At 47.1% G+C, this 14,222-nt stretch overlaps 2 non-coding genes across 2 annotated transcripts; one reads left to right on the forward strand and one right to left on the reverse strand.

Annotated features, from left to right (window-relative positions):
- The first annotated feature begins 1,520 nt into the window (after positions 1–1,520).
- On the forward strand, positions 1,521–1,592 carry trnae-cuc (transfer RNA glutamic acid (anticodon CUC)). The gene has a single exon. It is a non-coding gene; the product is annotated as a tRNA-Glu (tRNA).
- A 12,481-nt stretch (positions 1,593–14,073) lies between these two features.
- trnan-guu (transfer RNA asparagine (anticodon GUU)) lies at positions 14,074–14,147 on the reverse strand. Its single transcript has one exon. It is a non-coding gene; the product is annotated as a tRNA-Asn (tRNA).
- Between the last annotated feature and the right edge of the window lie 75 nt (positions 14,148–14,222).

The raw sequence follows: 14,222 nt of genomic DNA on the forward strand, positions 1-14,222 counted from the left end.
GTCAGGTACGCACAGTGCCAGGGATGCAATGGATGACGCATCTGACTCCACATACCTGTTTGAAATGCAGCTCACAGCTTCTTCACACACCCCAATTAATCTTTCTCATTGTCCTGAAGCCGGCATACAGTTTGAATTCCTGATCTGCGGGAATGAGACTCTTTTCACTGTCTCGCGTCAGTAAATGTCCCTGAGAACATCAGAGACAAGTCACAGCGCTGTCAGAGGAGAGGAAGCTGAAAGAAATCCACACGCTGCTCACGGGCACATTTCACTTTCTCCAACTCACCGCCCCAACCACTGCGGATGTTGGGAGTAGAAAGGAACAAGCACCAAAACCCAGTCTCATATTTGTGACTCTTCCAAAAATAAGGAAACTGTTCATCCCTTAGGATCTTCCATCCTGGGCTGATAGGGGTGATTGTACATGGCTGTTCAGTCAGTGTCGATTCTTTTTGGCTGAAAATATCTTCCTTATCTCATCCCAGCGTTTCTTGCCACAGAGAACTGTGCGGCAGAGTTCATGTATATATTTCCTTGTATGGTATTTTGTGAAATAACATTCGTTTGCTGGTTGTTTGTATCGGGTATTTCAGGTTCATTAGCCGCTGTTCAAGTATGTTGGTAGGATTGTGGGCGACCATGATGCTGAGGGGTTTGCGTTGTCTGGACATCATTTAACAGATGTATTTATTGTCAGGTAATGTGGCTAGGGTTTCTGCAGACGTTGTGTCTGCTTGTGTCAATTTGTTGATGTGAAATCGTCACACTGGGTGTATTGGGTAGGCAAAAGTGAGGACTGGAGATGCTGGAAGCCAGAGTTTAGATCGGAATGGTGCTGGAAAATCACAGCAGGTCAAGCATGTCGCGAGGAGCAGGTAAATCGACGTTTCGGGCAAAAGCCTTTCATCAGGAATAGAGGCAGGACGCCTTCAGGGTAGAGAGATAAATTGGGGGTGGGTGTGTGCTGGGGCGAAGGTAGCAATGAGTAAAATATGTGAATGGTGGTGCGGATGGAGGTGACAAGTCAGAGAGGAGTGTTTAGCGGATAGGTGGGAAGGGAGATTGGCAAGTAAGACAGGTCATGAGATCAGTGCTGAGCTGGAAGGTTGGAACTGAGGTAAGGTGGGGGAAGGGGATTGAGGAAACTGGTGAAGTCCACATTGATGCCCTGGGGTTGAAGTGTTCCGAGGCGGAAGATGAGGTGTTCTTCCTCCAGGCGTCGGGTGGGGAAGCAGCAGCGACGAAGGAAGCCCAGGACCTGCATGTCCTCGGCCGAGTGGGAGGGGGAGTTGAAATGTTGGGGCACAGGGCGATGGGGTTGATAGTTGCGGGTGTCCCGGAGATGTGAACTTGACTCTCCAGTCTCCCCAATGTTGGAGTGATCGCATCGGGAGCAATGGAGACATAAAATTACATTGGTGGCTGTACCGGTGAAAGTCTTCTTCCGACCCTGGCCTGGGTTTGATTCCCGGGCAGCGAAACAATTTTCAGCAGAGATACCAACATGTGTACATGTCTCCCTGGTGGTCTAGTGGTTAGGATTCGGCGCTCTCACCGCCGCGGCCCGGGTTCGATTCCCGGTCAGGGAAGCCATTTTTCGTGTTCGGGTCACTACTGTCGTGTGTGGGTGTATGAGACTCTGAGTTTCCAGTCACATTGACGTTTAAAACCTAACTCAGCAGACCGACCGCCTCCTCCTTGTTGTCAAAGCCAACAATATCCAAGTCCTGGTGAATCAAGCGACTGTCAGACTTCGATGTGATGTTTGGTCTGAGATTTCTGCCTCCAAATTCTTCTCTTGTAATATTCCTGTGGAAAGAGATTGCAAAGGTCACCGCTTTCAGTCCACAATAGAAAATCAAAACACACAATTCTAGTTTCTGTGGATCATTCTGACCTCTCTTAATAACCAAGATCTTTGTGCTGATCTATTTGTAAATATATTCAGCAGGGAAATGTGGTGGATTGCATACTCCATGAAGAGTTCACATGGACTCAAGTTGTTGAATGGACATCTATCATGCTGTATTGACGTTCTTACTGAAGATATACAATATTCTGCGGTTAAATATTACGAGCCCAGAACCAACTGCAAAACAGGCTTTTAGAGCCACAAACATTCCATCAAATACGTACCATATACCCCAGACTTATCTGTCTTATATTAATGCACGGTTGTCTTAGATTCCCAGAAGACTCGGATTTAAGTATCAAGTGTGAATTTTTATAAAAGAAGCCATGTTGTTGGACTCCTTCCATGTCATACTAACTCTATTACTGGAAATACATCCATACTACACCGGGATTCGTGGATCAATGACGTGAGGCTTATCTTTACCCGCTTGTAATTTTCTGTTGCATAAATGTTTCGACAAATGCCAATATTTTTCACCAGCCATTGAGTCGGAGACGTAAAGCACAGAAACAGACCCTCAATCTAAATTGTCCATGCCGATCGGATATGCAAAATTCATCTTGTCCCATTTGCCAGAACTTGGTCCATATCCCACTAAATCCTTCCTATTCATATACCCATCCAGATGCCGCCACCAGCCTCCAACACTTCCTCTGGCAGCTCATTCCATGCATGCACTTCTATATAAGTGGGCGGCACGGTGGCACAGTGGTTAGCACTGTTGCCTCACAGCGCCAGAGACCCGGGTTTATTTCCCACCTCAGGCGACTGACTGTGTGGAGTTTGCACGTTCTCCCGTGTCTGCGTGGGTTTCCTCCGGGTGCTCCGGTTTCCTTCCACAGTCCAAAGATGTGCAGGTTAGGAGAATTGGCCATGCTAAATTGCCCGTAGTGTTAGGTAAGGAGTAGATGTAGGGGTATGGGTGGGTTGCGCTTCGGCTGGGCGGTGTGGACTTGTTGGGCCGAAGGGCCTGTTTCCACACTGTAAGTAATCTAATGCACAATCCTCTGCATAAAAAGGTTGACTGCAAGGTCCCTTTTAAATGTTTCCTCTCTCGCCCTCAACCTATGCCCTCTAGTTCTGCACTCCCCCATCCCAGGGAAAAGACATTGTCTATTCACCCCATCCACGACCTTCAAGTTTTTATAAACCTCTTTGAAAAAAATCACTCATCCTGCGATGCTCCTGGGAAAATAGCCCCATCCTATTCAGCCTCTCCCTGTGGTTTAAAACTCTTACCCTGGCAAAATCCTTGTGAATCTTTTCTCAATCCTTTCAAGTTTCACAACATTGAAAGTCCCCTTCTTTTCTCGAACCTGTTCCCTATTTTAGTTGACCTTTTCACCCTGGAGGGAAAAAAGCCTCTGACGATCATAGAATCCCTCCAGGGTGGAAACAGACGATTCAGCCCAACAAGTCAACACTGACCCTCCAAAGACTAACCCACAGGGACTCATTCTCCTACCCCTATTACTCTATATTTATCCCTAACTAATACACCTACGTACACATCCCTCAACACTGGGGCAATTTACACGCAGACAATCCAACTTAACCTGCTTATCCCTGGACACGATGGGTAATTTAGCATGGCTAATCCACCCAAACCTACACATTTTTGGAATGTAGGAGGAAGCCCTTGCAGACACGAGACGTGGCGTGCAGGAAGAATGTGCAAACTCCACACAGACAGTCTCCCGAGACTGAAATTGAAACCGGGTCTCTGGCACTGTGTGGCATCAGTGCAAACCACTGAGTTACCCTGCCACCCCAGTCCAGCTATTCTGTGTCTCATCATTTTTTCGAGGTCTCCCCTCAGCCTCTGACTTCCAAGAGAAAAAAAATCAGGTTTATGCCACTTCTCCTCATATCTAGAGCCCTTCAGACCAGGCAATGTCCTGGTGAACCTTGTCTGTACCCTCTGCCAGAGCACCCACATCCTTCCGGTAGTGTCGCGACCAGAACTGAACGTAGTATTCCGAATGTGGCCTGCATAAATAGCTGTAACATAACTCGCCAACTCTTAAACTCAAGGAAGCGTGCTGTGTTTCTTCTTGACCACTGTACCAACCTGCTTTACCACTTCCACGGATCAATACGCCAAAATCCTTCTGTATGCCAGTGCTGCTATGAGTTCTGCGATTTATCATACAATTCTGACATTTCCCACGTCTCTAGCTTTGGACTTCCTCTACCGTGGGGAATAGACATATAAAGTTGAGCAGCAAGACAAATTTCAACAGGAATAAAATGTCAAGCCACAGGGAAAAATAAAATTATGGCTCCAGCTTTTTTCTCCTATTGACATTTGCATGATTAAAACCTGTCAGTTACACCAGCCTCTCCCAGTGCGTATTGCACATGCTTCGTGGTGTCAGCTAGCACTGCGCATGTGCTGCGGTGTCAGCAAAAGCACTGAGCCTGCTCGTCACTGTCCGCGGAAACCACACCTGACTTTCTTGTGGAGGACCAATGGTGAGACCTGGAGGACCGGCAGAAGCCTGGTCCTCCTGCCAATCAGAGAGACCCCTTTGTCTGAATGCGGAATGTGGGCCATGAGCTTCTGAACCTGCTGTTGCTCCTCTCTCTCTAAAGAAGATTGAACTTAGTCCCAGACTGCAACATCTTTCCTCTGTCCAACATCTGTGGGTACGGCACACTCTTTTCTCACTCACTTTTCCATTTATTTTTCATTCTGGGTTTCAGTTGCTGTCTTGCATGAACTGAAGGGAAAGGGAATGAATCCACGGAGGATACAGAATCTGGAAAAGTTGTTCCAGGGCTATGTTTCAATTGGCAAACGCATGGCAAATGCAGTACCACAATGTAAAGTTATAGACTTTGCTTTGGGAAAAAATAAGCATGAAGGAGGTGCATAGTTTAAATGTTCATATACTGGGATGTGGAGGAAGTGAGGACTGCAGATTCTGGAGATCAGCGTCAAGTGTGTCTCTGGAAAACACAACAGGTCAGGGAGCATCCCTTTGAACATTAAAGAAGTGGATGGTTATGGGGGAAAGCAAAAAAATGGTTTTGAGACTGGGATAGAACAGTTACAGAGTCATACAGTGCAGAAATAAACACTTCAGCCCAACAAGCCCAATGCTATGTTCTCATACTTAACCAATCACACTTGCCAGTGTTTGGCTCATATCCCTCTGTCACAAAGCTGGTCCGTTTTACTAAAAGCTGGACCTTCTTCGCAAGGATACTATGTCCTTGGCTTCATTTGGAGGGGTTGTAAAACAGTCCCGGGCTCCAAAATGACTGGTTTAGTACAGAGATTAAAAGTTTATCGGGAGGCCTTTTTGTTTTTATGTAAACAGATAAGACTTAATATCAAAGCTTTTATGTTTTTGAATTGACGTGCATAATAAAAGGGGAGGGGTCAGTTGTGAGAGCTGAAATCTTGTTTGAGTGAGTTCAGCAGTGGACTGTGTGGAGAAAAGCTGTTAAACCCTCTTTCCTTCCATCTTCCTAACTCTGACCTGTAAGCTTCTGTTTCAGTTTTACTCTCTGTTTAAGAGGTTTGTTTATTGGGACTGTTGTGTACATTTGGGACAGCATATTTAAGTCTAGTTTCGATAGACTGAGTTCTGTGGGTATTCTCTATTCTGTTCTTTGTGTTTCCTTCCACAATCTTGTGAATACATTTCTGTTTTAAAACCTGGCAGTCAACTACCTAACTTACTCTGGGTAATTTTCACTGTGAACGTACCGAAACAAATAGCAAACTTACGGTCTGGGCTACCTGCTTAAGAATGTTTTGAGTGGTCTAGCCTAGGCCATAACACCTCAGAATCTTTCCCATTCATGTCCTTATCCAAATTTAAACATTGTTACTGTGCCAGCATCCCATGCTTCCTCTGGATATTCATTCCACACACAAACCACTATTTGTGGAGAAAAAAAAATCGTGTGCCTCATGACTTTTTAAAATCTTTCTCCATTCACCTTCAAAGTTTGCTTCCTAATCTTGAAAACCCCGCTCTAAGGAAAGGACACCCGTCATTCACTTCATCTGTAGCCCCCATGATTTTTTCAATTTCAGGTCACCTCTCAACCTCCTATGCTCCGGTGACAAAGATTTCAGTCTATCCATCTAGATGTAGATATATTCATATCCAGTTATGATCTGTTCAATGTTGGTGCAGGCTCGAAAGACCCAATAGCCTATTCCTACACCCAATTCTCTCACATTGTGTCCAGGACAGCAAGACACCATAAGAGATAGAAGTAGAAATCAGGCCATTCAGCCCATTGGTCTGCTCATACAATTTAATCAAGACTGATAAGTTTCTCAGCTGGAATATGTGTTGCTGGAAAAGCGCAGTAGGTCAGGCAGCATCCCAGGAGCAGGAAAATCGACGTTTCGGGCATATGCCCTTCTTCAGTAATGAGGAAATTTTGTCCAGCAGGCTAAGATAAAAGGTAGGCAGGAGAGACTTGGGGGAGGGGCGTTGGAAATGCGATAGCTGCAAGTAGGTCAAGGTGAGCGTGATAGACCAGAGTGGGGGTGGAAGCGGAGAATTCAGGAAGAAGATTGCAGGTTAGGAAGGCCGTTCTGAGTTCAAGGGATTTGACTGAGACAAGGTGGGGGGAGGGGAAATGAGGAAACTGGAGAAATCTGAGTTCATCCCTTGTGGTTGGAGGGTTCCTCGGCGGAAGGTGAGGCGTCCTTCCTCCAACCATCGTTGTGCTATGGTCTGGCGATGGAGGAGTCCAAGAATCTGCATATCCTTGGTAGAGTGGGAGGGGGAGTTGAAGTGTTGAGCCACTGGGTCGTTGGGTTGATTGGTCCGGGTATCCCAGAGGTTTTCTCTCAAACGTTCCGCAAGTAGGCGGCCTGTCTCTCCAATATAGAGGAGGCCACATCGGGTGCAGCGGATGCAATAAATGATGTGTGTGGAGGTGCAGGTGAATTTGTGGCGGATATGGAAGGATCCCTTGGGACCTTGGAGGGAAGTAAGGGAGGAGGTGTGGGCACAAGTTTTGCATTTCTTGCGGTTGCAGGGGAAGATGCCGGGAGTGGAGGTTGGGTTGGTGGGAGGTGTGGATCTGACGAGGGAGTCACGAAGGGAGTGGTCTTTTCGGAATGCTGATAGGGGAGGGGAGTGAAATATATCCCTGGTGGTGGGGTCCGTTTGGAGGTGGCGGAAAAGACGGCAGATGATACGCTGTATATGGTGGTTGGTGGGGTGGTAGATGAGGACCAGTAGGGTTCTGGCCTGGTGGCGGTTTGAGGGGCGGGGCTCAAGGGCAGAGGAGCGGGAAGTGGAGGAGATGCGGTGGAGGGCATCGTCGATCACGTCTGGGGGGAAATTGCGTTCTTTGAGGAAGGAGGACATCTGGGTTGTACGGTATTGGAACTGGTCCTCCTGTTTTGGAATTGGGAATATGGGATGGCGTTTTTACGGGGGCAGGGTGGGAGGAGGTGTAATCTAGGTAGCTGTGGGAGTTGGTCAGTTTATAGTAAATGTCCGTGTTGATTCGGTCGCCCGATACTCATCACCGAACACTGATTACTTTCCATTTCAGTTTCATTATCCAACTCTCTTTTGAATGCCATAATTGAATCTGACTGCAACACTCTCTCTTGCAGACCATTCCAAAGGTCGAAGATTTTCAATCATTAACGAAATAAGTTCTGGATCTCTCCCAAAACACAATTCATATAGATCTTGCTTCGAATCATTTGCAGGAAGTTCTTCACATGGACAAATTTGCAGCTTAGAGCATTTGTTCAAATTTAATATCATATTGGGGTGGCACAGTGCTTGGCATTGCTACCTCACTGCATGAGGGACCTAGGTTCAATTCCAACCAGAGGTCTGTGTGAAGTTTGCATGTTCTCCCTGTCTGCATGTGTTTCCTCCAACAGTCCAAAGATGTACAGGTTCGGTGGATAGAAATGGAAAGGTCTAGGAAGGGAAGGGAGGAGTCTGAGACGGTCCAGGTGATTTTGAGGTCGGGGTGGAGGGCTGCACGTTCCGAGATTGAGAGGTTGGAGTGGGTGAGGGGGGTGGAGAGTTTTAGGCGGTTAATGTCGCGGCAGCAGTTGGCTATGAAGTGATCGAGGGCAGGTAAGAGGCCAGCACGGGGTGTCCAGGTGGATGGGGTGCGTTGGAGGCGTTGGAGGCGGGAGAAAGGGTCGTCAGAGGGTGGGCGGGAATCCTGGTTGAAGAAGAAGGCGCGGAGGTGAAGGCGGCGGGAGAATTGTTTGATGTTACGCCACGTGTTGAAGAGTAGTACTGGGTATTGTCGTGATTGTAATTATGTCAGTCAGCTGAGTTCCCTTATTGGGGTGTTCCCCTACTTTTGTTAACATTTCACATCGATAACGTTTAGATTCCCAATATCTGCAGGGTTCTTTCTCTACTTGAGTGATTCAGTGACTTTTTTTTATGAATTGCTCCTGTGATATCTGATGAGACGGTTTATGATATTAACAGTGCCATATCAATTGTTCTGGGTCACAATGTGCCCAAGTGAGAAAGAACTGACCATCCTTAAATATTTGTTTTTAAACAATGGACATAAAATTAATGATTGGAAAACACACAACTTGCATGTATTAAGATCAGAAGTAGGAATGGGAGGAGGCAGTTGACTGTTGAGATACTCTGTCTTTCTTCACCAACCATGGCTGAATTCTCTCGCCATACTTTCCCACGACTTCATTTGATGAATGGTCTACGCTCCAAGAGCTTGTGAATTTAAAATAAACCTGTTGAACTATAATTTGGCGTTGTGTGACTTATGACAAAAAAAAAATTGATTGAGGATGTTATTACACATACTGGAGCAGTGGGATTTGAACCTGGGCCTCAGAGGCAGGGGCACGACCACTGAACCATTAAAAAAGCCTCTCTGCTGAATGAATGGAAACACCTTCCTCCTCAACATAGGACACGACCATTGTTCCCTCCGAGCCCATTATAGTAAATTGAGCCATTGTCTTGTTGAATGAATGATTGAGAACACCTTCCTCCTGAACATGGGACGTTACTTCTGTGCTCTTCGATCCCTTTGTAGTAAAGGGGCGGGGACAGTGAAGGGCCTGCGAACCTCTCCACCAATCCCCAAGCCTGAGGTCCGTGCGGACGAATCGGAGAGCGACATTCCAATATTGTCCGCATACCCGGTCGCCATTGGTCAGGTGGAATAACGTGCGCTCTGATTGGAGGGAGCGCGGATGACGCGAGTCACTGAAGGAGGAGACGGGAAGAAGACGAAAAACAAAGATGGCGGCGCGAGGCTGCGGTTTTCTCATCGACTCAGCGGGCGGTTTCTGACGGAGGGAGGGGGGCAGACAGGCATAGTTTACCTCAGAAAATACCTTTAAAATACATTTCAAATTAAAGCCGGAACTTTTCAAGCAAAAGTTGTGAAGAAAATGAGACAGTCCCCGGTGGGGTTTATTGTTTATTTTTGTATAATTTCCGGGGCCCGGGAAGGGGGAGGTGACGGTTACCGGGTGAACGAGAAAACAAATTAAAAATGTCGGCGGTGGAGGAGAGAGAGCGGCGGCCGGAGCCCAGGAGCTCAACAACCCCCTGGAGCTGGAGGAAGGTTCGAGAAGCCGGTTATGGTATTGGATCCGGGCGGGATAAAGGTCGAAACCAAAGTAAAAGTAAGAGATGTCCAACTGCATTCAACAAGATATTGTATTGGTGTGTGAGAGAGGCCGCTCACGGGAGTCTGATCCCTGAAGCTTTGCGACCTTGCCTGTAACCCTTTATTTTGTAAATATATTTATTAATATCAGTATAATAAAAAGATAAAAACACAAATCACAATACAACTACTGTCCATTAACTACTAACCTACCCTATAATACAAAACAAACCCGAACACTGTGCAAAGCAACACCAATAAATATATATATATAAATAATAGAGCAAAAAAACACAAGAATACAGAACAGCTGTGCTCGGCGCAATGCTCCCAAATAAATGAACGGGAGCATTGTATATATAGCCGTATTAACTCAGGAGACCACCTCCAGGGCCCAGGGTGACAAACCTAAACATCTTGGTTCAACAAATACCCGACTTAAGATAACTGACAAATCTATATCCAAATAACTCAAGTCGGGCAGTCATGTCTTATAACAGTGGTCCTCGGATTCTGGATTAGTGGTGGTGGAAGAGCACAGCAGTTCAGGCAGCATCCAAGGAGCAGCGAAATCGACGTTTCGGGCAAAAGCCCTTCATCAGGAATAAAGGCAGTGAGCCTGAAGCGTGGAGAGATAAGCTAGAGGAGGGTGGGGGTGGGGAGAAAGTCACATCGAGTACAATGAGTGAGTGGGGGAGGAGATGAAGGTGATAGGTCAGGGAGGAGAGGGTGGAGTGGATAGGTGGAAAAGGAGATAGGCAGGTCGGACAAGTCCAGACAAGTCATGGGGACAGTGCTGAGCTGTAAGTTCAGAACTAGGGTAAGGTAGGCTAAGGGGAAATGAGGAAACTGGTGAAGTCTACATTGGTGCCCTGGGGTTGAAGTGTTCCGAGGCGGAAGATGAGGCATTCTTCCTCCAGGCGTCTGGTGGTGAGGGAGCGGCGGTGAAGGAGGCCCAGGACCACCATGTCCTCGGCAGAGTGGGTGGAGGAGTTGAAATGTTGGGCCACGGGGCAGTGTGGTTGATTGGTGCAGGTGTCCCGGAGATGTTCCCTAAAACACTCTCCTAGGAGGCGCCCAGTTTCCCCAATATAGAGGAGAGCGCATCGGGAGCAACGGATACAATAAATGATATTAGTGGATGTGCAGGAAAACTTTGATGGATGTGGAAGGCTCCTTTAGGGCCTTGGATAGAGGTGAGGGAGGAGGTGTGGGCGCAGATTTTACAGTTCCTGCAGTGGCAGGGGAAAGTGCCAGGATTGGAGGGTGGGTTGTAGGGGGACGTGGACCTGACCAGGTAGTCACGGAGGGAATGGTCTTTGCGGAAGGTGGAAAGGGATGGGGAGGGAAATATATCCCTGGTGGTGGGTTCTGTTTGGAGGTGGCGGAAATGTCGGCGGATGATTTGGTTTATGCGAAGGTTGGTAGGGTGGAAGGTGAGCACCAGGGCGTTCTGTCCTTGTTACCGTTGGAGGGGTGGGGTCTGAGGGCGGAGGTGCGGGATGTGCACGAGATGCGTTGGAGGGCATCTTTAACCACGTGGGAAGGGAAATTGCTGTCTCTAAAGATGGAGGCCACCTGGTGTGTTCTGTGGTGGAACTGGTCCTCCTGGGAGCAGATCCGGCGGAGGCGGAGGAATTGGAAATACGGGATGGCATTTTTGCAAGAGGTAGGGTGGGAAGAGGTGTAATCCAGGTCCCTGTGGGAGATGATGGGTTTGTAAAAAATGGCAGTGTCAAGTCGGTCGTCATTAATGGAGATGGAGAGGTCCAGGAAGTGGAGGGAGGTGTCAGAGATGGTCCAGATAAATTTAACGTCAGGGTGGAATGTGTTCGTGAAGTTGATGAATTGCTCAACCTCCTCTCGGGCGCAGGAGGTGGTGCCAGTGCAGTCATCAATGTAGCGGAGGAAGAGGTGGGGAGTGGTGCCTGTGTAATTACGGAAGATCAACTGCTCTCCGTAGCCAACAAAGAGACAGGCATAGCTTGGGCCCATCCGTGTGCCCTGGGCTACCCCAGCACACTACTGCTGCACCACTCTGAGCCCACGCGCCGAGTGCTATCCACAGGTCCCTTCGAGATTGATGTCGAAGATCTCCACCGCTATCGTATCATCTGGTGTTGCGCAGACGTATGGAGGCTGTGTAAATATAAACATGTTTTCTAAACTCCCACATTCTGTTGGTTGAACTATGATTTCATTCTAAATCACAGCATGTGTCACAGCGCAGACTGAGGCCATGCGGCCCACCTTCGCTCTGCTGATTCGACACAGTAAGTAAACATGTGTCTCTTGCCTTCTCCGTGTAATTCTGCACATTGTTACTTTAAACATGACCACCGATTTCCCTTTTGCGTCTATTGAATCTGCCTCTTTGTCAGTGTCAGTTAGGGATTTACTGACCCCAACCACTCCCTGTGCGAAAGCGTTCTTCCTAATGTCACTTTTCGTTCTTTTCCTCATGACTTTAAAAGTCTGCCTATCCTTTCAGGCGTGGGAGCATTTTGACGACATTACTTTCCCTGTCTAGAGTTCGCATGACTTGGAAAACTTCAATCAGGCCAGATTTCAAACTTCTGTTCTCCGAGGAGAGCTGTCCTAATTTTCCAATCTTGTTTCATTGCTGACATTTCTTCAACACGGCACCACTCACGTCAACGCAATATTCCATCATTTCACTTCCTTGCTTTCTGCCCAATTTGGTGGTGCTGGAAAACACAGCAGTTCAGGCAGCTTCCGAGGAGTAGTAAAATCGACGTTTCGGGCAAAAGCCCCGACTTTAGAGAAGGTGTTTTTAGAGAAAGTTAACCGGGCACTCTTGCACAAGTCAGAAAACGCGGGCTCGTCCGGGATTTCGCGCATGTCTACAAAAGCTCCAAAAGCTAGTGCTTCCAATTAAACCTATTGGACTATAACCTGGTGTTGTGTGATTTTTAACCTTGTACACCCCAGTCCAACACCGGCATCTCCAAATTATGACACTTTACCAAGCATACAAATACACACTCTCTTATGCACACACAAGTCTATGGGGTGAATTAGGATTTTCAGAATTATATTTGCAGATACATTCAGTTTTCCTCAAAAAGTGCGCAATCTGCAGGCAGTCAAGCCATGTCATATTTTATAAATCCCTACTTTGAAAATACAACCAGTCTAACTCAAGATTGGGATGCAGACAGACTCAAACTTCACACCTTTAATGCATTGACTGAGCTGAGATGTCACCTCTTTTTATAAAACCTGAAGTTAACTGGAGAATGTGACTTAAAAGTAGTTCTGGGATTTACATATTAATGAACAGAAACTAAAAGTGGCCTCATCAACATCCTGTACAAACTCAACATGACGTCCCAACTCCAAAACTCAATGGTGTGAAAAATGAAAGCAAGTGTGCTAAACACCGTCCCTGAACCATCCAGACTGACGTAGATTCTAGGAGCAGGGCTTGTCTCTCATGGATGAGAGGGAGTGTATGAAACCATAGAGAAAGCTGGGACCCACTGGAATTGTATCCCTTCCTCAGTCTCTCTATGTTTTTCCTTAACTTCTGTTTTTCTGACACTTCACCCTTTTCTCGCTCACTCTGTATCTCTCTTTCTTCGTGTCTTCCACTCCCGTCCGTCTGTCCTATGGGTTCAGGGCCTGAAATCCGTCATGTCCTGTTCTCTCCGATTCACGTAATGTTATCTTTTGCAGCTTTCCCGTCTAAGGGCGCACTGTTCTGCACCTCGCCTTCTCATTTCCTTCCCAAAACACTCAACATAAATATTTCACATTGATATACTGGCCCAATGTGCACATTTGAGATGACACACTCGTGGAGGTCTGCGGGGTCTTCTCCTGTTCTCTGTGCCCTATGTTGAGGAGGGCAATACTTGTCACTGGTCACTCAGGTGTCAGAGAAAAGTTTCGAAACAAAAAGGTTAAATTTTCTGCCATTGGAGAGGGCCCGGTTCCTGGACACGGGACAAACGACAGCAGCAAAACAGAATGAGAAGCAACTGTTCTGGAAATTGTTTGCCTGACCCCATGAAAAGCAGACAACTTCGCAGTTGGAGGGAGAGCAGCAAATAGACCACCCCTGTGCGGGGTTGAATCACCAACCTCCCGGTAAACTGCTGAACGCACAGCCCAACGATGCGAAAGAGAAATGTGACTGCGCCGGCTGCACCATCGCTTAGGGGAGGCTATTAGTGAATTCATAATTCAGCCTCGCCGCCTAGAATTACATTTGTCGTCTATAAGTCTTACTTTTCCATAATAAAGCCTGGGACATTCATTGTGGAGAGATGAGATCGAATTGAACTACACACATTGATGAGAGATACAGCGGGTGGGAAGGATCCATTCCCATGCGGAGAAAGATTAATAATCAGGGCCGAAAATAAGGAGCCACTTCAAGAAATATGTCCCTTACGTTAGACATTAATTCAATTCCGAAAACCCTCTGTGGAGAAGATTTCCGTTTGGGGAACATTTTCCTGACCCCATTAAAAGCGCACTACTTCAAAGCCAAAGAAAAGCATCAAGCACACCGCCCCTGGGTGGGTTCGAACCACCAACCTTTCGGTTAACAGCCGAACGCGCTGACCAATTGCGCCACAGAGACAGTCGTAGACATGGGCTGCACCATCGCTTAATGATTTTATAATTCAGCCTCCCCGCCAGGAATTACAATTGTCGT

Source organism: Chiloscyllium punctatum, chromosome 36 (genome assembly GCF_047496795.1).
Source record: "Chiloscyllium punctatum isolate Juve2018m chromosome 36, sChiPun1.3, whole genome shotgun sequence".
Classification (NCBI taxonomy): Eukaryota; Metazoa; Chordata; class Chondrichthyes; order Orectolobiformes; family Hemiscylliidae; genus Chiloscyllium; species Chiloscyllium punctatum.